This window comes from Benincasa hispida, chromosome 3 (assembly GCF_027475165.1).
Source record: "Benincasa hispida cultivar pf3 chromosome 3, pf3_genome.v1.1, whole genome shotgun sequence".
Taxonomy (NCBI): Eukaryota; Viridiplantae; Streptophyta; class Magnoliopsida; order Cucurbitales; family Cucurbitaceae; genus Benincasa; species Benincasa hispida.
The window spans coordinates 61,171,240-61,198,387 of NC_143480.1; the positions used below are offsets into that span (position 1 = coordinate 61,171,240).

Below are 27,148 nucleotides of genomic sequence, written 5' to 3' on the forward strand. Positions count from 1 at the left end.
AGGAATAAAAACGAGATTCCCAACGGATTGTCCAGAAATCCCCCGAACATAGAAAATACAGATTTGTGCTTCTCTGCTACCCTCTACTTTTCTCCTGAAATTAAACCTACTTCTAATCATTTTTGGCTCATAAATTATTCATGTAATTATAGGAAATTGAATAAGCTTTCCAAATTGAGCTTCTAATTCAACCTGTACACCCCAGAATGTTCGAAAAACCAGAGAAAACCAGAGATCCTTTTGATTTGCACAAAAATTCTATGCTCTGTATTCCTTTTCAAAAACCATTAACTTAACGTCAGATTTAGCTCAAGCTTCCTTCATGAAATTTGTTAGAAAATGAATTAAATTTCAAGGAACTCAGACCTCACCTCTTAGTTCTTCTTTTATAGCTCAAACCGACTTAAAAACCAGAGATAGGCAGGTTGAACCCAGATTCTTCCATGGTTGCACTTGCATGAACTTTTTCCTCCCTTCTTCAACCTCCAACCTGCAGCAAGCTTCTTCTTCCTCTTCCTTTGCTCTCTCTCTCGAAATGCTCTGAAAATCTGATTGAAAATGATGGAGAAATGGGCTGAAATGAGTTAGGCGGTTGTGGGTTCTCACTTTATACCATTAAGCACCGAATGGGTTCCCATTTCCTTTCATTTTTTTTTTATTTCCTTTCTTTTCTTTTCTTTATCAATAAATTCCAAAATTATCAAAGACAACCTCAACCAAAAGCTTTTCCATTTCTCTTAAACAATGGAACAACAATAACTTAAATCCAACATCCTACAACATGTGACAAGAGCAAATAATCCAAGGAAAGTCTCGGGTTTACAACTAACCTCCCCCTTATGAAATTTCGTCCTCGAAATTTAGAAGTCCTTAGGTGAAGAGTGTCAGGTAACTCCTCCTCATCTGGTCTTCTGACTCCCAGGTTGCCTCCTCCACTCTGTGATGTCTCCAAAGGACCTTCACGAGTGAGATCATTTTGTTTTTCAAAACATGCTCCTTTATGTCGAGGTTCTGAACCGCTTCCTTTTGATAACTCAAGTCTTCTTTCAGCTCAACCGGTTATGCTTGCAAAAAATGTGACGGATCTGAAATATATTTCCTCAACATGGACACATGGAAAACATCATGTATTCGAGCAAGTCTGCTGGCAACTCAAGTCTATAGGCTGCTAGTTCAACTCGTTCTGTTATCCAATAAGGACCAATATATCTAGACTCAGCTTACCTTTCATCCCAAAGCGAAGAAAACCTCTCCACGGAGATAACTTTAAGAAAACTTGATCTCCAACCTGGAATTCTAAGTCTCTTCGTCGCTTATCTGCATAGCTCTTCTGTCGATCTTGAGCTATCTTCAGGTTCTCTCTAATCGACTTAATATTGTCTGACGTAACTTGTACTAACTCAAGACCAACTAGCTTTCGCTCTCCCACTTCGTTCTAGTATATAGAAGTTCTGCATGGTCTTCCATACAAAGCCTCGAATGGTGCCATGTCGATACTAGACTGATAGCTGTTATTATAAGCAAACTCCATAAATGATAAGTGGGTATCCCAACTTCCCTTAAACTGAAGGACACATGCTCTCAACATGTCTTCTAAGGTCTAGATGGTCCTTTCTAACTGACCATCTGTCTGGGAATGAAACGCTGTACTGAACTTCAACTTTGTTCCCATTGCTTTCTGCACACTAGGCCAAAACTTAGACGTAAACCTCGGATCCCTATCTGAAACTATGGACACTGGCACTCCATGCTGACTCACAATCCTGTCGACGTATAGCTTAGCTAGTTGATCTAGTGTAGAGGTCGCTTTAATTTGTATAAATCGTGCTGTCTTAGTGAGTCTGTCTACTATTACCCATATACCATCATGTCCACCAGTAGTACGAGGTAATCCAAATAGAAAATCCATGGTAATATGCTCCCACTTCCACTCCGGCACTGGCAGTGGAAGGAGTCCTCCTAGCCCTGTCTCACTGGTTTAACCTGTTGGCAGATCAAACATTTATCAACATATTTGGCTATCTCTCGCTTCATACCAGGCCACCAATAAGTTTTGTTCAAAGTTCCGTACATCTTGGTGCTTCCTGGATGCATAGTATAAGCTGAACTGTGAGCTTCCTCTAGTATAGCACTCTTAAGCTCACTAATACTTGTAACGCATAGTTTGCTCTGCTTAACTATGGCTCCATCTATTCTCAACTCAAATTATGCCTTTGGGCCTTGCTTGGACTTTGCAAGCATCTTCTGTAAGTTACTATCCTCTGGCTGTCTTCTCACAATCTTTGCTACTAGAGAAGACCTAACCTGAAATTGAGCTAAAAGACTCCCTGAACTCTCTGCAGTCACAACCGCCCTGAAACCTCTTAACTCACTTAGCAAGGTTGCTCGAATACCACACAAGGCACTCTTCGGAAGTCTCGACTTCCTACTTAATGCATCTGCCACTATGTTAGCCTTACCCAGATGGTATTCAATGGTACAGTTATAGTCTTCAATCAGTTCTAGCCATCACCTCTGTCTCAAATTCAGCTCTTTCTGATCAAAGATATACTTCAGGCTCTTATGATCTGTGAAAATGTGGCACTTCTCACCGAATAAATAATGTCTTCAGATCTTCAGTGCTAAAACAACTGCTGCTAGCTCAAGATCATGGGTAGGGTAATTACACTCATGCTTCTTCAACTGCCTTGAAGCATAAGCTATTACCTTTCCTTCCTGCATAAGCACACAACCTAATCCTTGCCTCGAAGCGTCACAATAGATCACATACTCCTTCCCTATTATAGGAAGTGTCAAAATAGGTGCTGTCACTAATCTCTTCTTCAGCTCTTGGAAACTCTGTTCGCATTTATCCAACAACTCAAACTTAGCATTCTTTCTTGTCAAAGCTGTCAAGGGTAATGCTAATCGTGAGAAATCCTCAACAAAACGTCTGTAGTATCCGGCCAGGCCTAGGAAACTACATACCTCTGTTGCACTAGCTGGTCTCTCCCAGTTGACAACAGCTTCCACTTTCTGCGGATCAACACTAACTCCGTCCGCTGAAACTACATGCCTTAAGAACACTACCTGTTTCAACCAGAACTCACATTTGCTGAACTTAGCGTACAACTATTTATCACGTAGTGTCTGTAGAATAATCCTCAAATGTTCCTTATGGGCTTTCCTATCAATTGAGTAAACTAGTATGTCATCGATGAACACTATCACAAACTGATCTAAGTACTGATGGAAGATCTTATTCATGAGGTCCATGAAAACTGCTGGCGCATTCGTTAAACTGAGTGGCATCACTAAAAACTCATAGTGCCCATACCTCGTCCTGAATGCTGTCTTAGGAATATCTGATTCCCTAACCTTTAACTGGTGGTATCCTGACCTCAAATCAATCATAGAGAACACCGCTGCTCCCTTTAACTGGTCAAATAAGTCATCAATGCGTGGTAGAGGATACTTGTTACGTATCGTGACCTTGTTTAACTACCTGTAATCAATGCATAATCTGAGGGTACCATCTTTCTTCTTCACGAATAACACTGGAGCTCCCCAAGGCAATACACTAGGCCTGATGTAACCCTAGTCAACTAATTCTTGTAACTGCACCTTTAGCTTCTTAAGCTCACTGGAGCCATTCTATACGACGCCTGTGAAATACGTGTTGTTCCTGGTACAATTCAATAGTGAACTCCACCTCTCTATCAGGTGGCAAACCTGATAGATCAGTTGGAAAAAAATCAAGAAATTCGTTGACTACAGGAACATCTCCTGGTTCAGCTTTTCTTCCTACACCTCTACTACGTATGCAAGAAACGTTGTGCAACCCTTTATCAACAACTTCTTAGCTTTCAGAGCTGAAATCAAACTCGTAGGAATAATTTTCCTCTCACCCCTGAAAACCACTTCAGCTAAACCTAGTTTCCTAAAAGTCACTTCCTTCCTATGGCAATCCATAGAAGCATAGTGAATGAATAAGAAATCAATTCCCAAAATTACATCCAACGCCTGCAACTCTAGTGGAAGAAGATCCATTAGCATACTGAGACCTTCTACTAAAACCTCACAATCACGCAATACTTCATTGACTAGTAAAACGTCACCAACTGGAGTGTATATAACTAACCCCTTAGATAAAGGCTCTAGCATCCTATTCAACTTAGTTAGAAACATACTAGAAATAAAGGAATGCATAACACCTGGATCTAATAAAACACGTGCAGGTACATTACAAATAAAAACCATACCAGTAATCACGTCTGATGCATCCTCCGCTTCCTGTTGAGTCATAGCATAGACTTTTCCTTACTGTCTAGGTCTCCCCACAACTCCCTTCTACTTTGAACCATTGGTGCCCTCTCCTGCAGCTGCTAAGACTCTCGGCTGCTTAACCGTGTGGGACTCAACGCCCTGGTCCCTCTGAATTACTGCTCTCAGCTGTGGACAGTCTCTCTTGAAATGCCCTGGCTGTCCACACTGGTAACATACACCGGCACCAACAAGACACTGACCCCGATGATTCCTACCACTACTTGCACATGGGTTTCACCTGGTTTCACTAACAATGGACTCCTGACTCATCTGCGGTCTTGCTACTGAATTAGTAGACTGATTTGGTGCTCTCTGGCTCTGCCTCTGATAGGCACTACCTGAACTCATCTGCCTCGATGATTGGCCACCAGATCGACGCTTAAAGTCTTGACGGACTGAAACATTCACTCCAGGTGTGAACCTCCCTTGCTCACAACCTCGGAAACCACTAGCTGTTGAAGCCCTAGAACTAGGCTCCACTGCTGACTTCTCCTCTATTATAATATGCTCCATACGTAGGGTAATCTTTACTAATTGGGAAAAAACCGTCCATTTAGCAATAGCTGTAACCGGCGTACGTATCTCAAAACACAACCCTCTTCCAAACCTTCGACACCTGTCATTCTCAGATGCCACAATCACATCAGCATATCGTGAAAGCTCGGTATACTTTCTCTCGTACTCGGCCATTGAAAGTGACCCTTGCTTCAGCCCCAGGAACTCATCTCTCTTTGCCTCACAGTATGTGTTGGGATAATACTTGTCTTCGAATATGCCTCTGAAAGTCTGCCAGTCTAACGTACATGCATCATTGCGCCTGGCTAATATGGATTTCCACCATCCCTCTGCCTTCTTCTGTAGCAGGAGTGTGGCCAATCTGACTTTTCGCTCCTCAGGACAGCTCATCACATCGAAGCATTTCTCAAGTATATTTAACCAAACTTCAGCGTTAGCTGGATCTGTAGAACCCTCAAACACTGAGGCTCCTAATTTCTTTAGCCGTTCTATTCCATACATCTTTTCCGGATCACTAGGCCCTGCTGTCTCTGGCCTACCTACCTCCTGTGCAGATCTAAAAAACTGCTCGTTTCCTGCTCCAGTCTGAACTCTCGGGGTACTGGTTCCCCTTTCAGATTGACCTTGGGTAGGATCCTGTGTCCCGTCCTAATTCTGCCTGCATCGTTTTCTGGTACGTGGTGGCATAACTTCTATAACATATCAACACACTAGACATGCTATAGATACTTAACTCAGATGCATGATACTAATCTTCTACCCACATTCTAGTCCTGACTGGACTTACTCTTATTCATACTTGGACCATACTATGCTAGTTCTATCTGAACTGACTCAACGTCTAACTATTTACTTCCTAGATTCTTCTAAGCACTAATTACTCTGTCTCATTTCCCATGGAGCTAACCGCTCTGATACCAAGTTGTCACACCCCCTCCCAAACTACCTACTAGCTTAGTCAGGGAGAAGGCATGAAGCCAACAGACATCGTCCTCCTCTAACGATACCTGTTGACTCTGCTGAATCATTGAACCTGATAAACATACTAACCTTAGATATAAAATACTTTACATGTAACACAACACAGCGGAACCCCTGAAAATCTTTAGACACACATGAAGTGCAGTCCTGACATAACTCGGTTTGGAAAATAACCTGATAGAGATATCACAACCAAAAATATATCCAACTGGGGTTTACACAACCACGACATCTAGTGCTTACACAACCATAAACTATCCAATTCTTACAAAGAAATTTACAATACAAACAGACACAATGTACAACTCCACCCACGTATGGAGCTTGATCTGGAAGCTTTTAGCAGAAAACATACTTTGGTAGTTATCAGGCACCGGGAGCTCGATCCCTACCTGAAAAGTGGGAAAACATTTTGAAAGAGTGAGCTAAGAAGCCTAGTGAGTGACTAAATTTAAAACTGTAAATCTGCAAATCAAAACACATGATAATTTCATATTCAAGCATGTAAACCATTTAAGCATAAATTACAGTTTAGAAATCATTTTCGAAATTCGTTTTGTCACTCACAGTCTTGGATACTTCCCTGATCTGTAGACTTGGCCTATTTCCTCTTGGCCTATCAAACAAACCAAAATCGAGCATTAGAACTATAAATCTTCTTGTCATTCCATGCTCATGAATTCTAAATTCTAGAAATAAAATCATACTTCACACTTTTTTTTTCCAGATTTTCTAGATTCAATACCCTAATTTCCAACACTCATAAATTCCTCAATACTTGACCAAAATTAATGTACTATACCTCAAACTCTTCATTTCAGAACTCTCTACAACTTACCTGAAGGAATAAAAACGAGATTCCCAACGGATTTGTCCAGAAATTCCCCGAACACAGAAAAATACAGATTTGTGCTTCTCTGCTACCCACTACATCTTCTGAAGTTAAACCTACTTCTAGTCATTTTTGGCTCCCAAATTATTCATGTAAGTTATAGAAAATTGGATAAGCTTTCCAACCATACCCAATTGAGCTTCTAATTCAACCTGTACACCCTAGAATGTTCAAAAAACCAGAGAAAACCAGAGATCCTTCTGATTTGCACGAAAATTCTGTGCTCTGTTTTCCTTTTCAAAAACCATTAACTTAACGTCAGATTTAGCTCAAGCTTCCTTCATGAAATTTTTTAGAAAATGAATTAAATTTCAAGGAAGTCAGGCCTCACCTCTTAGTTCTTCTTGTGTAGCTCAAACCGACTTAAAAACCAGAGATAGGCAGGTTGAACCCAGATTCTTCCATGGTTGCACTTGCATGAACTTTTTCCTCCCTTCTTCAACCTCCAACCTGCAGCAAGCTTCTTCTTCCTCTTCCTTCACTCTCTCTCTCGAAATACTCTGAAAATCTGATTGAAAATGATGGAGAAATGGGCTGAAATGAGTTAGGCGGTGGTGGGTTCTCACTTTATACCATTAAGCACCGAATGGGTTCCCATTTCCTTTCATTGTTTTTTCTTTATTTCCTTTCTTTTCTTTTCTTTATTAATAAATTTCAAAACTATCGAAGACAACCTCAACCAAAAGCTTTGCCATTTCTCTTCAATAATGGAACAACAATAACTTAAATCCAACATCCTACAATATGTGACGAGAGCAAATAATCCAAGGAAAGTCTTGGGTTTACACTGGGTATAACTCGTTGCCACTAGTCTAGCTTTAAAGATCTGTACCTTTCCTCCACACCCCTTTTCTCTTGTAGATCCCCTTGTAAACTATATTTTTTACTCCATTAGGTTGATCTACAAGCTTCTAGATAAAATTGAAGTACATAGACTCCATTTATTGATCCATGGCTTTAATTCATTCATCCTTATCAATATATTCCATTGCTTGCTTGTAAGACAATGATCCTCAACCTCATCATTAGATATGATGTCTTGGGCTTCTATTAAACCCATGTAGCGAATAGGTGGGTTCATAACCCTTCCACTACGTCGAAGTAATCTCAAGTCTTGAGATGGATGTGCTTAACTAGATGAACTGACATCAACAAGTCTTATTGATTTACTATCCTCTTCAACAATCCTTGTTGAAATCTTAGTAGTATCATTAGAAATTTCACTTAAAATTATTTTACTTCGTGGTTTGTAGTTCTCATGTGGGTTTCTTCCAAAAAGGTAGTGTTTGTCGATACAAACACTTTATTTTCATTTGGATTAAAGAAGTACCCACCTCTTGTTTCCTTGAGGTAGCCTACGAATAGAGTTGGGTTTTATGTCCTAAGACTCGCAGTTTGTAAAATTAAACATATTCTATTATCAATAAAAGATGTTATTCAACATTTCTTCAATAGAGTCTAAATCCAATAAACTAAGATCCATGGCTATTATATGAATACTTGAACTTTATGTAGAGACATAAAGATGGATCAAGTTCGAGTAAATAGCCAAAACGGTCTATAGTACATGTTTAAGGTTGGGTACCTTATTCTAGTAACACTGTTGGATGCGGCCTACTCTGTAGCTGTTACAAGTTGTTGTAAAGATACTACAATCGAAATGATCCAAATTCGTTCATGTATTGACATGAGGAGTGGGGGCGTCCTATACAATGAGTTTGCATAAGATCGAACCAAGAAATAAGTCACTCTTACTTTATAACGCTGTTTACTGCTTAAGACTGATTATTTCACTTAGATGACCTAGGTAACTCGATCTTAATCCTGAGCTAACTATGAACTCTTGTTTATTCAGGATTATCCTTCGATTTCATGGGTGAGAGTTGGCTCAACAACACTGGCTGAATAAACCTCTCATTTCAATGGTAAGACCGAGTAGATAGTTGAGGATATAGGATGCAAGATGGAATTCACGCCTACCCGATTTAGGGATAGGAGAAAGGTTATTCTCTTAAGTACTGTATCCAGGTCTTGAACAAGGAGCCCCACCCTCTCACTGGCTCGAGAGGGATCCAGTTTAGTGATTGGATCATAAACCAATTGTTCATTAGAGGATCAATTGGAACTTAAGGAGCAAGACATAATATCGAGGCTAAAATAGCATATTGACCCAATCGGTATTACAAACAACCTGTGAAGGACCTACTAGTTATGGTTAAATCATGTGGACACAAATATATCTATAGTGAGGAGAGTGCAACTATCGAGCATAATGGTGTGAATCGATAGTTAATGAATACTGATTAATTCGATCTAAAGAGTTTTAGCCAATTAATCTTAATCGTTGGAGCTCATGATCTGTAGGTTCACAAGGACCTTCTACTAGCTTGTAAAACATGAACACCTTGAATTATTGAATGAGTGAATTTGGAATGATATCAATTTGAATTGTTCAAATTGAATTTCAATTTGAAAATTTTCAAATTGAAATTAGGGTTTTGAGTTTGAATTAGTTCAAAATCAAATTAGGTTTTGCATAATTATATTTGAAATAACTAACATTTAATTTGTTGAAATTAAATGAAATTAGAGAGTTAATAATATTTAAATGTGAATTTAAATATCAATTACATGAATAGGATTCATGTTTAAAATTTAGTGTGTGATTAATTTAATATTTGATATTAAATTAAATGAATTAATTACATATGTTTAATTAATTATAAAATCCAAATTAATTCCAATTTAGATTCAATTTAAGAAATTGAATTTTGATTTGATTAAATTATAAATTAATTAAATCAAGTTTTCAATTAATTTAGAATTAATTGAAATTTAAATTTGGAATTGGTTTTTAAAAACTAGTGGGTTTTTCCCACATTTAATAAGAAGGAGGTGTAACCTCCATATAATCACACAAATCCCACCTTCAATTGTTGAGCAGTTGCTGGCTTTGGAGTGTTCTGAGATGGTTTGCATGCTTGAGAGTGATAAAACTCTCTAAAATTGAAGATGAAAAGGTGAATCAGTTGGGAAAAAGTTTTTGCTTCATTCATCTTCTTCCTCACACAAAAACCCACAAAATTCACTTACCAAATTCACTCAAATCTAAGTTCCACCACTCAAATTCAAGGCTGAGAATAGTAGATCAGAAGATCTCTTGGTGGTTCACGGTCGATTTGGAGCTGAATTGGAGTGAAGAATAGCTTGGAATTTGAAGAATTCATTAAGAGGTATATAACATGAAACCCACTTGTGATTTTCTGAAAATGCATAATTTAAAACTCAAATTAAATGTAATTAGAGTGCTTATTAATTCTGTTTGCTTCCGTTGCATGCTAGTGTATTCCTTCAAATAGGCATACTTTTGAATGAGGTTCTAATTTTTTGGGATTTTTCATGAGTACATAAGCTAGACAGCCTCAAATCCTGAAGTGACATAAACTACCTTTACGACCTCTCCATAACTTAAAAGGCATTTTAGAAACACTCTTTAAGGGAATGTTGTTCAAGATATAAACAGTAGTCTCCACTACATATCCTTAAAACGAGTCAGAAAGTTGAGCATAATTCATCATAGATCAAAGCATGTCCAATAAGATTTTGTTTCTCCTTTACGATACACCATTTTTCTAAGGTGTACCTACGGCTTAAAGTTAGGACATAATTCTATGTTCTATCAAATAGTTTTGGAATCTTAAGGTCATACACTCTCCATTACGATCAGATCGTAGATTTTTTTTTTTTTTAATCTTTTTACCTAACAAATTTTCAACCTTAGTCTTATACTCCTTGAACTTTTCAAGTGCTTCAAAATTGTGTTGAATTAGGCAAAGATACCCATATCTTGAATAATCTATAAAATAGATGAAATATTCATACCATCCTCTTGCTTTTACATTTATTGGACCATAGAATCTAAACGTATAAGCTTGAAGGTCTTTTTGGCTCTATAACCTTTTCCAATAAAAGGTCGTTTTTTTTTTTTTGGGTTGATGCCCTAAATCTCGTAGGGTCCTGTAGTTTGTAAACACATGTATGAACAAACATTTGTGATGTAATAATATGAGATATTTTATTCACTACTGTCTATGAAATATGAAATATTTTAGTTGTATTAACCATAAACCAATAAACTAATATCCTTGGTTATCATCGTAACTTAAGCATGTATGTGGAGACATACAAGTAGATTGTGCCTTAAGTGATAACCTAAATGATCTGTAGTGTTGAGGATGATGCCCTAAAGTCTTGTGTCCTGTAGTTTGTAAATACATTTTGTACGAACACTTGTGATGTATAATATGTGATATTTATTTCACTTCTTGACTTTATATATTGGATGTTTTATTTGCTTTACCACAAACCAATAAACTAAAATCCTTGGTTGTTATCATATAACTTAAGCATGTACATGGTGACATACAAGTGGATCATGTTTTATTTCACTCTCGCTCTCTCCAACTTTCTTGCTCAAACTCTCGCTCTCTCCAACTTTCTCGCTCAAACTCTCACTCTCCCCCACTTTCTCGCTCAAACTTCCGCTCAAACTGCTCTCTCAAATCTCATTCTTTCCAATCTGGCTCTCTCCATTTTCTCTCCAACTTTCTCTCCAATCTCATTAGCGATTGTGAATATAGTTTATCTCTGTGCAACTTTCACACGAATTTTTCCAAATAATTTTCTATATTTTCCTCAGTTCTTCAATCCTTTCTTCACTATTTAGGATTTAAGTCTTCAAGGTTTTCTCTTCTTTTTATCCTTTTAAGGTTCTCTCTACTCGTACTCCAGGATCAGATATGGTTATCATAACTATAACACCTAACCATTATAGTTTACATTCACTTTTACTAATTATTGATCCACAGAAGGTGATAATTATTACAATTATTATGACAATTGTAAAATTATTAGATTATTTACATAACATAGGATTTAACTTTCTCCTAATTAACCCCTTAATCACTTACTTAAGTAGGAAAATGGAGATCCGGGTTTCACAGTCCCCCTAAAGGATGGTGTTTAGGTAGGTCAATATCAAGGTGGATGGAGAGAATGTTCATAGTAAGTGGGAGTGGGAAGTGTGACAGCATATCCCATGGTCTCTCTCGTTAGGTTGAATAAAGTTTTTGCGCATCGCTTCGAGGCACCCTGGGAGTGTCCCCTTATAGGATGAAAGTTTTGCATGTTTCTTTATTTGATCTCATGTAAAAGGATAAGGTTACTTAGTCTCTTGTCCTAATCTGTTTCTTCCCTATGGTGGGCTCATTAGGGCGAGACTCTGGCGTCGAAAATGAGGGGTCACACTTATGCAAAATTGTTAAGGGTTAATAGTTTTGGACCAAATAAATGGTGGTTGTTAGGTTTAGTTCCAAGAGTTGGTTCTGCCTAATGGTTAAGAATGTCTCATCCCAGTGAAGGGTCATCTGATCATCCCACCGGTGACGTTTGTCCTGCCTCGCTAGGGCATCATTGCAAAATAAAAATCTAATCACTTAGGGTACATGGAAAATGTTTTGCTAGAACTAATTGATAAAAATGTGGTTTAGTAAAGTCTTATAAAAGTTTGTTCATTTTTTCAGCAACGATTTTAAAATGGCTACAGCCATGATTACTTTTTTAAGTGCCAAAAAACTTACTGGCAACAACTATTCGAGTTGGAAACATATGATCACGACGATACTCATCATCAAAGTCTGATGTTTGCCCTTACGGAGGTCTGTCCTCTTATTCTAACTCCAAATGTCGCTCAAAATGTTCTAGAGGCGTATGAGCGATGGACACAGGCAAACGAGAAGGTCCGAGCCTATATCTTGGCTAGTCTGAGTGACGTGTTGGTCAAGAAGCATGAGCCCATAGTCTTAACACGTGAGATCATGGAGTCCCCACGGGGGATGTTCAGACAACCGTCTAGACAGCTCAAGCATGAGGCTTTGAAACACATTTTCAACTCTAAAATGGAGGAAGTCACCTCTGTTCGTGAACATGTGCTTAACATGATGGCCCACTTTAATGTGGCAGAAATGAATGGGTCTAGAATTGATGAGGGCAGTCAGGTTAGCATAATCCTGCATTCTTTGTCGAAGAGCTTCCTCCATTTTGTTAGAAATGCGATGCTTAAGAAAGTGGATTATAACCTTACAACTCTCCTCAACGAGTTGCAGACATACCAATCTTTACTGAAAAGTAAGGAGAGAAAAAGGGGTGAGGTAAATGTTGCTTTGTCTTCTAGAGCGTTCCTTTGAGGTTCAACCTCAGGGACAAAGTTTGCACCTTCTACTTCTAACTCTGGAAAGGGGAAGAAGAAAAAGAAGAGTGGTAAGGGGAAAGGGAAAACGCCTGCTAACCTGCCATCTGTCGCCTCAAGGAGGTGTTAGCCAACGGTTAAAAAGGAAAATGTTTCCACTACAACCAGAACGGACACTGAAAGAGGAATTATCCTCGCTATCTGAAGGAAAGGAAGGCCGCCAAGGCAGACAAAGGTAAATATGATTTACTTGTGCTAGAAACTTGTTTAGTGGAGAATGATGATTCTGCCTCGATAATAGATTCTGACGCCACTAATCACCAGGCACGTCGTTTCAACTGTGGCAGTGGGAGGCATCCAGTTAACTTTACAGAATAGGTTTCTTGTATTAAAAGATGTTTTGTTGTTCCTAAATTAAAAAGGAACTTGATTTCTGTAAAATGTCTGGTACAATGTAAATACACTCGTTCTTTTAATGTGGATAAAGTGTTTATTCATACGGATAGTGTTAAAATTTGTACAGCTAAACTGGAAAATAGCTTGTATGTGCTAAGATCGTTAGCCTTAAGTTCCCTTCATAACATAGAGATATTTAAATCTGTCGGAACTCAATCTAAACGTCAACAAATTTCTCCCAAAGAAAATGCCCAACTTTGGCATCTTCGATTAAGGGACATCAATCTCAATAGGACAGAGAGATTGGTGAAGAATGGTCTTCTAAGTGAGTTAGAAGAAAATTCTTTACCAGTGTGTGAATCTTGCCTTGAGGGTAAGATGACTAAAAGACTTTTTATTGGAAAAGGTTTTAGAGTCAAGAAGCCTCTTGAATTAGTACATTCTGACCTTTGTGGTCCTATGAATGTGTGAGTCCGAGGTGGCTATGAGTATTTTATCAGTTTTACTGATGATTACTCTAGATACGGGTATGTTTATCTTTTGCAACGGAAGTCTGAATCCTTTGAAAAGTTCAAAGAGTTCAAGGCTAAAGTTGAAAACGCATTGGATATACGGATTAAAACACTTCGATTAGATCGAGGTGGAGAGATTTTGGACTCCGCATTCCATAACTATTTGATAGAACATGGAATCATTTTCCAACTCTTAATGTCGGGTACACCTCAGCAGAATGGTGTAGCGGAGAGGAGAAATAGGACCTTGTTAGACCTGGTTTGTTCGATGATGAGTTATGCTTCCTTATCGAACTCATTTTGGGGTTTTGTAGTGGAGACTGCGGTATACATACTCAACTGTGTTCCTTCCAAGAGTGTTGTGAGAAAACCTATGGAGTTGTGGAACGGGCATAAAGCTAGTTTACGTCACTTCCACATATGGGTTTGCCCAACACATGTGCTTGAGGCAAATCCCAAGAAGTTGGAACCACAGTTGAGGTTATGCCTCTTTGTAGGCTACCCCAAAGGTACACAAGAAGGTTGTTTTTATGATCCATCAGAAAATAGGGTGTTTATTTCCACGAATGCTACTTTCCTGGAGGAGAATCATGTTAGGGAGCATAGTCCACGTAGTAAAGTCGTGTTATGTAAGCTTTCCAATGACACTACTGAAACTTCAACAAGAGTTGTTGAAGGGCCTGCTTCATCAACAAGAGTTATTGATGATAGTTCATTTAGTAGGTCGGTTCCACTTCAAGAGTTGAGGGAACCTCGACAGAGTGAAAGGGTTGCAAACCTGCCCATTCGCTATCTGGATTTCACAGAAATCTTTGTTATGGTAGCAGATGGCAACGTTGAGGATCCATTGTTTTACCAGAAGGCAATGAAGGATATAGACCAGGATGAATGGGTCAAGGCCATGGATCTTGAGATGGAGTCGATGTACTTCAACTCAGTTTGGGATATTGTAGATCAGCCTGATGGGTAATACCTATAGGTTGTAAATGGATCTACAAGAGGAAACGAGGTGCTGATGGAAAGGTGCAAACCTTTAAGGCTCGACTTATGGCAAAGGGTTATACCCAGGTGGAGAGAGTCGACTATGAGGAGACTTTCTCGCCTGTTGTCATGTTAAAGTCGATCCATCCTCCTGTCCATTGCCACTTATTATAATTATGAGATCTGGCAAATGGACGTCAAGACGGCCTTTTTGAATGGCAATCTTGAGGAGACCATTTACATGGTGCAACCCAAGGGATTCATTACCCAAGGTCAAGAGAAAAAATTTTGTAAACTGAATCGGTCCATTTATGGGCTGAAACAGGCTTCTCGATCTTGGAACATTCGGTTTGATACTACAATCAAATTGTATGGCTTTGACCAAAACATTGATGATCCTTGTGTCTATAAGAAGATCGTCAACGGTTCAGTAGTTTTCTTAGTGTTTTATGTAGACGATATCCTACTCATTGGGAATGATGTAGGTCTACTGACTGTAGTTAAACCTGGCTAGCGACCCAATTCCGAATGAAAAATTTAGGAGAGGCTCAGCTTGTTCTGGGCATACAGATCTTTTAGGATCGTAAATGCAATTCTCAAGCATCATACATTAACAAGATGTTGCTCAAGTACTCGATGCAGGACTCCAAAAAGGGCCTACTGCCATTCAGGCATGGAGTCACTTTGTCTAAGGACATGTATCCTAAGACGCCTCAACCGATGAGACGGGTCCCATATTCATCTACCGTTGGTAGTTTGATGTACACGATGCTCTACACTAGGCCAGACATCTGCTACGCTGTGGGAATAGTCAGTAGGTATCAGTCTAACCTAGGCTAGGTTCACTGGACCATAGTTAAGAACATCTTCAAGTATCTTTGGAGAACGAGGGACTACATGCTCATGATTTGATCCTTACTAGATACACGGATTCTGACTTTCAGACTGATAGAGACTCTCACAAGTCCACTTCAGGGTCAGTTTTTACTCTTAACGGAGGAGTTGTAGGTCCATAAGGTCCCCTTGGTAGCTTGGATTCAAGTTGGGAATCAGTTTTTGGGTCAGTTCGAAATGTTCAAATTGACAAGAGGGAGTTTGATTATATATGATATAATTGAACTAGTTAATTATATATGACATGATTGACTTTATGTATGAGATACATTAATATGGAGGAAATTGAATATAAATATGATTTATATCTAGTGGAGGAGAAAACACTATGGTTGATATGTGATATCAAGCTATATGTTATGAATATAATATGATTATATTTCTTATTTATTAATTTGGCAATTATGGGGCAATTGGCCACTGTTTTCTCCGTAACCATGCGTTAGTGGGGAGTTCCATTCAGTTTTCGTAACTGAAGAATAAAATGAAAATTGTTTTCATTTTGCAAAGATATCGAAGGAATGCGGAGCGAGATTTGCTGTGAAGAGAGTCTTCAACTGGTAAGTTTACTCGTTCTCTTGTTTATTTATCTTTAAGCATGTCGGTAATTTAGTCATTTGATGCATATCTATATGTGTGAATGTAAATGTGGTAATTCTGTCACAATGCTTTTGGAAAGATTCACTTCCGCTCAGAGGTACTCTTGTATAAGAGTTCCTTCAACATGTTCTTGACCATTTCTCTCAAATGAAGATACTTGCCACCGATCGGATCCTCCATTCTTTTGGAGGGAGTATTGCTCTTAATTTGGTCTCTCAATTCCCTCTCTTGATAGGTAACATTCATTATTTTTTTGTATCTCATGTTCGTTTTTTATTGCATTTTAGATTCATTTTTTTTTTTGCATTTCGTGTCATTTTTGTTTTCATTTTTCCATGTTGTGGTAATTTTCTCCATAGCCATTGTTCGAATTCTAACAAGTGAGAGCATAAAGTATTACGAGCGATAAAATTAGTAAAGGAGGAATGGCAATTATGGTTCGAAAGCGAGGATCAAATATCAAACTCGAGTATTAAGTACCTAGCATTGAGAATTTCGTATCGAGAGTGAGTATCGAGCATCGAGAATTTTATAGAATTATGACATTTGTGTCTTATTGTTTGCTTAGTTTGTGTTTAACTAATTTTAATTTTCTTACACAGTATGATTAGATTTCTCAAGATTGTTGCTCAAGATCGGTTTCATAACCAAGCAATAGGCTTATCATCTCACATCAGAACTGCAAATAAGATAGTGAAAGATAAGCTTACCTTGACTCAGCTTTCTTTATTTAAGAAGATGTTGTTTGGATGGTTTTGTAGATATGGACATTGTATTTAACAATCTAATAGTCCATCATATCTTACTAAGGGAGGTGAATGACAATAGGCAGGATGCAATGATGTTTGACTTGAATTTTACGATTTTCACCTTCTCCAAAGAAGAGTTTCTGTTGGTGGCAATATTGTGGAGGTCACCTAATAGAGTTATTTGGAAGGTTGATGCTGAAACGATTGAATCATTACACACTAAGTACTTCGACAATGCTTTGGTGGCGGGCATTCGCCTTGATACCTTCGAAGCATGGTACAAAGAGCTAGAGTTTGAAAAATGACATGGATGTGGTGGGGATTATATTGGTCTATTACATTGAGTTGGCTATAATGGGAAAGACAAGAAAAGGCCTATGTTAACAAATCTTTATTGAACGATGTGGAGTATTTGGAATACTTCAACAATCTTGACTGTGGAAGTACATTATGGGAGAAGACATTGTTAGACCTTCAAAAACCATTGAATGGTAGGGTTGAAACATATAAGAAGAAGTCTAAAACAAATTGGAACTACCCTATGAAGTATAATCTACTAGGTTTTTCTCATGCCTTCAAAGTAATTCCGATTCCATGTTTTATAATGGCTTATTAATTTTTGTAAATGTTGAATGATCATAAATTGTATGTGTTTTTGGTAGGTGTGGTAGATGTGATAATATTTGTAGGAACTAGTGAAGGTCTAATGCAGAAGCGGGGATCGATCCCAAATTCTAGTTTTACATAACAACGAATTTTACAGAATCTAAACAGAAAAATTATGCATTAATCAACAATTTTCACAACATGCATAAAAGAAATTAGGGTTTTGAAAGAAAACCCTTACCTTTGAAGAACCTTTTCTTCTCATCTATCCTCTTCTCCAAAATTTCACGAACAAATCCAAATGACCACCACAAAAAAAATTTCCTCTGTATTCTCTAGGATGAGAATCCATGGAGTTGTGTGGGCTCTTGGAGTTTTGGGAGAGAGGGAGATTGAGAGGAAATTGAGAAGGTGTGTGTTCTTTCTAGGAGATTTATGTGTTTATTTTTTCACACAGAGAGCACTGTATCTATTCTTCCAAAAAAAATGTGAGGATGAAAAACCAATCCCATAACAACCACAACTAACTATGAGAGTTGAGAGAGATTAGGGGAAAGAAGTTATTTCCCCCATTAATTCAAAAAATTAAAAATAAAATAAATTAATTTTAATTTAAATAAAACTATATATATACAATAACTATATATATATATACAATAACTATATATATATATATATAACTATAGGTTACATGACATAAAACATATAATCTATGGTTTAATATTGTATCACATACAATATAACCTATAGTTTTACTTCTTTCATCAATCGTATTTAATATAAATACTATTTATATTAAATTTAATTATATGAATCAAATTCATATAATTAATATTTGAATAATATTTAATTATTTATTTCCTCTCAAATAAAATTTATATTATAATGTATCAAATATATTATATTTAATTATATCATATATAATTAAACTAAATTAATTATATCACATATAATTAATTCCCTCAAATAATTTAAACAATTCAAATTAATCCAGAATTTTTCTCATTTAATCTTTGTTGAGCTACTAAGGGGACCTAATGGACTTGTAGCTTGAAGCTTCAATGGTAGTTAAATACTTAATTAAACTCCTATAATTAAATTATTCAACATCCATTAACTGTCGGGCACTTCACTAAAGACCGACAGTTGCACTTTTCACACAACATAAATATTTCTGTGTCCATTGGATATAACCAATCAACATTGCGATGACCCTTCACAAATTGCTCATAAGTAGAACTAGGCCAAAATTACCGTTTTGCCCCATCTAACTTCTTAAGTTTCATTGATCTCTCTAATGAACAATAAGTCATAATCCAATTATGACCAAACCCCTCACGGGCCAGGAGAGGGTGTGGTGCCACATTATTCAAGCCCCAGAATCAGCTCTTAAGGGAACAATTTATCTACTTACCCCGACGTTGGGGAAAGAGTGAATTCCATATTCTATAGTTGTGTTCCCAACTCCCCAATCAGATAAATCCCCAAAATGATAGGCTTGTTGAGCCAATGATCTGGCCACTCTCATCCATACAAATCAAAGGAATGCCTTCATAGGTAGGAGTTTACAATTCACTTAGGATTCAGGTCATGTCACTTATGGTCATCTTGGTGAAATGTAAGTCTCAATTATGAGCTACATTATATAATGAGACTAGTTATTTCGTGGTCCAGTCTTATACAAACTCCTTTGTATAGAATACTCTGCTCACATGTCTCCACATGAATAATTAGGATCAGATCATTTGTAGTACTTTACAATAATTATAACATCTACAAAGCGGTTTGTATTCATAGTGTCACTAGGATAAGGTATCCAACCTTATCAATATACTCTAGACCATTTAGCTTATGACTTAAACATGATGCACTCGTATGTCTCTACATACATGTTTAAGCTACAGATAATAATATTGGATGTTAGTTTATTAGTTTTTGGGTTTGACGCTACTAAATGTCAAATAAAACATCTCATATTTTATTAAATAAATAAAATGTTTGTATAATACAATTACAAACTACAGAACCCTACGACATTTAGGTCATCAACCCCAACAATATCATCCGGTAGTGGGGAGAGCTGCAACCTAGCTGAGCAAGGCTATTGTGCCTCAATTCTTGAGATGGGAGTGCTCATATTCACTTTTGTCCAAATTACTATAGAGAGACGTGTTTGACTCCCCTAGGCTCATACTAAATTAGCATAGAGTTATATATTTTAAGTTGTGTCCATTGTGCACGTGTGTAACTCTGATTGTTTTGTTTTCTTTTTGTGCAGGCAACGCCACTTCCATACTAATAATGTCGTCAAAAGTATGTGTTTGGGAGAATTGAATGGTCTGATGGGAACCATCGTGTTAAAAGTTCGATTGTAGTGAGAGTAGGTGGTTGATCTGGATTGAGTTAGGTCGAATTGGGTCAAATTTAACTTGTGTTAGCACATCCTTTAGGAAATTCTTGTCTTGTGTGAGAGCTTTCACTTTGAGTAAACCGGAAGAAGAAACGTGAAATGGTGGGTTGTGGGCTTTTTATTCATTTATTTATATAACTATCATTGATAGTTGCCTCGCGGTGTAAACCAAATCATAAGGTCATACGTGCACGTAGAGCTGCCTCAAGGCTAAGCATAGATACACACCACAGGCCAGGTTACTCTAGACTCCCCGGTATACTCTGGCCATATCTGACCCCGGTGGTAGCCCCCTGAGAAACAATGTTGGGACACTCATGTTGAGGAATGACCTATTACCAAGCAACATTGAGACGAACCCATCAACGTCGCTCACATCACATCACTGTGAGGATGCTCAGAGTAATTTCTTGGTTACTTCAATGATATGAAATATGATGAGCACGAGAAAGAGTGGTTTGATGATGGCATGTTCTTTGAACCACACAAATCATGATCTAGTTGAGCCACAGACAGAGCTCGATAGCCAAAAGCTCAAGAGGGATGGATGGAGTCGTAGATCACATGTGAAATAAAAACAAAATTAGGTCAATTTCCAGTTGCTGCCTTTAAGTTCTTTATGACCCATTTCCATGACCGACCAATCTTGTTCTCAACAATTGCATATGCCAATGGGTACAAGATTCCTAATAGCAACACTGATCAATATTGTGCATTTATACTTACACTTTAAATGAGTGTAATTGAAAATGATGAAAGGATGACAACTCCGAAAACCTCTTGACCAAGGTCCTAGTGTTATGAAAATATACTTGAAGTATTGAGATTCTTCAAATTCAACCTCAAATATGGCCCCAAAGTTCTCGATCTTCAGAGGTTCTACATAAGCATGCAACATAACATACAAGTCCTCGAGACTCCCCTTTGCTTAGCGAATTCAATCTCCCTCGCATGCCATACCTTGTCAAAGCTGATATTCACCCAATACTCTTGTTGTATATGTTCAATAATATGGTGCAAATTGTTACTTTTGTTGGGGTTGATGCCTTAAATCTCGTGGGTCCTGTAGTTTGTAATTGTAATGTATAAACAATTTCTTTATTTAATAAAATATGAGGTATTTTATTCGACACTTAGTAGCATTAACCCACAAAATCAATAAACTAACATCCAAGGTTATCTTCTATAGCTTAAACATGTATGTAGAGACATACATGTGGATCATGTTTAAGTGATAACCTAAATGGTCTGTAGTAGATGGATAAGGTTGGGTACCTTATCTTGGTGACACTAGAATATGGCCCTCTTTATAGAGGTTTCAATTGTTGTAACGTTCTACAATTGATCTGATCTTGATCATTCATGTAGAGACATGTGAGCGGGGGTGTTCTATACAAAAAGGTTTTATAAGACCAGTCCATGAAATGAATAATCTCATTATATAGTGCAGTTAATAATAGAGACTTAAATTTCACTAGAATGACCATAGGTGACATGACTAGAATCCTGAGTGAGTTGTGAACTCCTACCTATAAAGGCGATCATTTGATTTGCATGGGTGTGAGAGTGGGCAAATCATTGACTCAATATGCCTATCATTTTGGGGATTCGTCTAATTCAAGATGGAATTCGCCCCTTCCCTAATATCGGGGTAAATAGATAAATTACTCACTTAAAGGCCGATTTTGAGACTTGAACGATGTGGCGTCACACCCTCTCTTGGCCCGAGAGGGGTTTTGTCACAGTTGAATTATGACTTATTGTTCATTAGAGGGATTAATGGTACTTAAGAAGTTAGATGTAACTATAGGAGCAAAATGGTAATTTTGGCCCAACTGTACTTATGAGCAATTTGTGAAGGGTCATCGTGTTGTTGACTAGTTATATCTAGTGAACACAAAAATATATCTGTAGTGCGAAGATTACAGTTGTTGGTTTTTAGTGGAGTGACTGGTGGTAATCGATGTGGAGTAATTTAATTAAAGGACTTTAGTTAATTATTCAAGTACCATTGGGGCTTAAATCTACAAGTCCATAAGATCCCCTCTACAGCTCAACTGAGATTATTGAGAATTAATTTTGGATTAATTTGAATGGTTTAAATTAATTGAGGGAATTAATTATATGTGATATAATTAATTTAAATAAATTATATGTTTTATAATTAATATAATGTATTTGATACATTATAATATAAACTTTATTTTCAGAGGAATTAAATATTTGGATATAATTCAAACATTAATACTATGAATTAGATTCATATAATAAAATTTAATATAAATTTGATTTATATTAAGTACCATGAATTATTGAGAGTTTTAGAACTATAGATTATATTATATTTGATATAATGTAAACTATAGGTTATGTGTTATATTTGATATAACATATATATATACATATATACATATATATGTACATATGTATAATTAAAGGAAGGAAGTTATAACTTCCCTCCCCTTAATACTCTTAGAAAAATCGTGGTTGTGGGGAGTTGGGTTTTTATGTTTTCTTCATCTTCTTCACAGAAGGTTACAGGGTGTGTCTTTGTGTGAAATTCTCTCAAAACGTAAAATTCTCCTGTAGAAAATTCTCCTCTAAAAATTCATCCTCCCTCTTCCAAAAATTAATAGAGCCCACAACTTCTGTTAATTCTCAACCCCCAAGGAGAATACAAAAGGCTTATTTATGGCGGTGTCCACATTGGGTTTAGGTTTGTACGAGTTTCAAATTGGAGAGTTTGTGATCGGATCGAAGAGTAATTTTGTGAAGACCTCTAGACTTCAAGGGTTAGTGTAATCCAAACCTAATTCCTCTACTTTACTGTTTTAAAGCATGCTGTAGAATTATTTGTTTTTCTTTAGAATGCATAATCTAGGTTTCTGGAATTCTAATTCACTGTGAAAATTGAATGGGACACGATCCCCACTTCCACATTGGACATTACAGTCCTTCAATTGGTATTAGCACGGTGGTTCTTGGTTCTAAATTTTAATTTTTCAGAATTAAAATTTAGTTTATGGTGGGATTTGTATTACTGTATGATGTGCACGTTGATGAATGATTATTGGTTTTGCAATTATGGATGTTTTTTTAGATTTACCTATAGAATTTACTATTTTATTTTACAAATTGATTTGTAAGGGTTCATTGTTTTGGGTGTTAATTTGCGATCGAGTCTGTATTTTTTAATACCAATGTTGTTTGCGAGTTTTTCAACGACGCTCTAGAGGAAACGAGGCCTAAATCGAAACAAAATTGATGAAGATCACTGTTGTACAGTAGGCGACTGTACTGTAACATTGCAATGATGTGCCCTAGCATTGCAACGCTGCGAAGAGACGAACGAAGATTTTTTTGTAGTGTTACAACGCTATGTCACAACGTTGCAATGCTTCGAGATGGAAAAAATGACATGGTTTGCGAGCGGTTCGGTTCGTGGTTCAATCGGTTCGCGTCTGGTTTGCTTGGTTCGAGCGGTTTGTGGCTTGGTTCGAGGCTTTGGTCCGGTTTAAGCAGTTTTGAAGCAGTTTTTTTTAATAGTTAGTTTTCTAATTAATTAAATTAATATAGATATTTTATTAATTTAATTAATTGTTTAGGAGTCTAATCCCTGTCCATGTATTGTTCTTTAAATTATGCATTTGATGTATGGTTTAATTTTATTTAATATATGTCTTAATGTATGTCATATAGAAAATCCCACCATAGGTTATGCATTTAATCATGCATCATGAAATGTTATAATATAGTTGCATTATTTAATTTTATAGCATGCTCATGCATCATATAATATAAATGTTATAAAATATGTTTGCATGCATTAATGACATTATCATTCATCATTATATTATAATTATTATAATATATAGTTAGCATGTTTTGATGAATGTCATTATGAATTTCATTACTTTAATATATAAATTTTATGTATGTTAAGTAATGAAATGGGAATTGCATGAAGCATGTCATTACTTTTGGTAACTTTATAATTGTTATAATTTTTCCTAAGTTTGGTTTGAAATGCAATGAATGATTTTAATTTGTTTCATTTATTTTATAATTGTTATAATTAAATAAAATTATAAATTAAAACCAATAATTCATAATTGCATGCAAACTTAGGTTAAAATCATTTTTTAAAATAGTTTAAAATATGATTCACATAAACCTAAGTTTACATTATTTCTAATATAACTAAAAATTAGTTTAATATTTTATTAGTTTAATAGGATAACAAAATATTAAAATTATAGCAAATTTATCTATAAAGGACCCCCGTATGCAAGAGGGAGCCTCTGTTCGAGAACATATTCTGAACATGAGGGACCATTTTAGTGTGGCTGAGATGAACGTGTTTGTCATTAATGAGACCAGTCAGGTTAGCTTCATCCTAGAAACCTTGCCTGGATGTTTCCTACAATTCCATAACAATGTTGTTATGAATAGGATTGATTACAACCTAACCACTTTGCTCAATGAGCTACAGACTTTCGTCAAGGAATAGAAGGGTGAGGCAAATGTTATCTCGTCCTCCAAAAAGTTCTTCAAAGGCTCGACCTCTAGAACTAAGTCCATGCCTTCCTCTTTCACCACCAAAAAGTGGAAGAAGAAGAAAGGTTGAAAGGGGAAAGCTAACCCACCAACGGCTACCCAAAATGGCAAGAAGGCCAAGGCTACAAAGGAAATTTGTTTCCATTGTAACCAACAAGGACATTGGAGAAGGAATTGTCCTAAGTACTTGGTAGAGAAGAAAAAGGCCCAGCAAGGTAAATATGATGTACTTGTATTGAAAAGTTGCTTAGTAGAGAATGATGATTCGGCCTGGTTAATAAATTCAAGTGCCACTAACCACGTTTGTTTTTAATTTTAGGGAATTAATTCTTGGTGGCAACTAGAGGTTGGGAGATGACGATGCGTGTTGGAATTGGATACGTCGTCTTAGCTTCGGTAGTGGGAGGACTTCAACTCTGCTTATAGAAATAATATATTTTACTAGATAATGTATATGTGGTTCTAGGCTTGAAAAGAAACCTTATTTTTGTAAAATGTTTGCTTGAACAGAACTAATCTTTATCTTTTAATGTAAATAAAGTGTTTGTTTATAAAAATAGAGTATATATTTGTTCTAAAAATCTCAAAGATAATCTTTATGCACTAAGATCGTTAGCAACAAAAGCTCTCCTAAATACTGAACTATTTAAAACTGCGGTAATTCAGAGTGAAAGACATAAAATTTCTCCTAAAGAAACTGCCCATCTTTGGCACCTAAGATTAGGATACATAAATCTCAATAGGATTGAGAGATTGGTTAAGCATGGACTTATAAGTGAGTAAGAAGAAAATTCTTTAGCTGTGTGTTAGTCATGCCTTGAAGGCAAAATGATTAAATGATCTTTTACTGGGAAAGGTCACAAGGCCAAAGAAACCTTTGAACTTGTACATTTAGACCTTTGTGGTCCGATGGATGTTAAGGCAAGAGGAGAGTTTGAATATTTAATCAATTTTACTGATGATTATTCCAGATATGGGTGTGTTTATTTAATGCAACATAAGTCTGAAGCCCTTGAAAATTTCAAGGAGTACAAGACTGAAGTTGAAAATTCATTAAATAAAAAAAATTAAAACATTTCGATGTGATCGAAGTGTAGAGTATATGAATCTGAAATTCCAATAATATTTGATAGAACAGGGAATTGTATCCCAACTCTCAGCACCTAGTACACCTCAGTAAAATGGTGTATCAGAAAGGAGAAATCAAACCCTGTTGGACATGGTTCGGTCTATGATGAGTTATGTTTCCTTACCGGACTCATTTTGGGGTTACGCAGTATAGATTGTAGCTTACATTTTGAACTATGTTCTATCCAAAAGTGTTATTGAAACGCCTTTGGAATTATGGAATGGTCGTAACGGTAATTTACGATATTTCAGGATCCAGGGTTGCCCAACATATGTACTTGAGGCAAATCCTAAGAAATTGGAACCTCATTCAAAATTGTGCTTATATGTAGGTTACCTTAAAGGAACAAGAGGTGGTTACTTCTAAGATCTTAAAGATAATAAAGTGTTTGTGTCGACAAACACTACCTTTTCAGAAGAGGACCACATAAGGAGGCATAAGCCCCGTAGTAAGATAGTGTTAAATATCCTCCAAGAAGATAGCATTAGTGGAAACAAACACTTTGTTCTCACTTGGATCATAAAAGTATCCTCCTCTCGTTTCCTTGGAGTAGCCCATAAAGAGGCAAACCTTCGAGCGCAGTTCCAACTTCTTTGGGTTAGTCGCTAGCATATGTGCCGGATAGCCCCAAATCCTGAAATGGCGTAAACTACCTTTATGGCCTCTCCATAACTCAATAGGTGTTTCAGAAACACTTTTTATGGGAACTTTGTTTAGGATATAACATGTAGTCAGTACTGCATAACCCAAAAATGAGTCTGGAAGATGAACATAACTCATCATAGATCGAACCATGTCAAACAAGGTCCTGTTTCTTCTTTCCGTTACACCATTCTACTGAGGTGTACCAGGGATCGAGAGCTGGGACGCAATCCCATGCTCTATCATATAGTTCTAGAATTGGAGGTCCGTATACTCTCCACCACAATCAGATCGTACTGTTTTTATCTTCTTACCTAACAAGTTTTCAACTTCAGTCTTATACTCCTTGAACTTGTCAAGGGCTTCAGACTTATGTTGCATTAGGAAGAGATACCCAAACCTTGAATAATCATCTATGAAAGAGATGAAATATTCATACCCATCTCGAGCTCTAACATTCATCGGACCACAAAGGTCTGAATGTACAAGCTCCAAGGCTTTCTTGGCTTTGTAACCTTTTCCAGTAAAAGGTTGTTTGGTCATCTTGCCTTCAAGGCATGATTCACAAACCGGCAAGGAGTTTTCTTTTAAACTCTTTAGAAGTCCACTTTTCACCAACTTCTTAATCCTATTGAGGTTGATGTGACCTAACCTTAGATGCCAAAGATGGGCGTTTTCCTTTGGAGAAACCTTTGGTCTTTTAGCTGTTATTTCTGTACTGAACATTTCAG

General features: G+C 36.9%; 1 pseudogene; it reads right to left on the minus strand.

Annotated features, from left to right (window-relative positions):
- Positions 1-4,299: 4,299 nt before the first annotated feature.
- LOC150037431 (uncharacterized) lies at positions 4,300-5,508 on the minus strand (annotated as a pseudogene).
- Between the last annotated feature and the right edge of the window lie 21,640 nt (positions 5,509-27,148).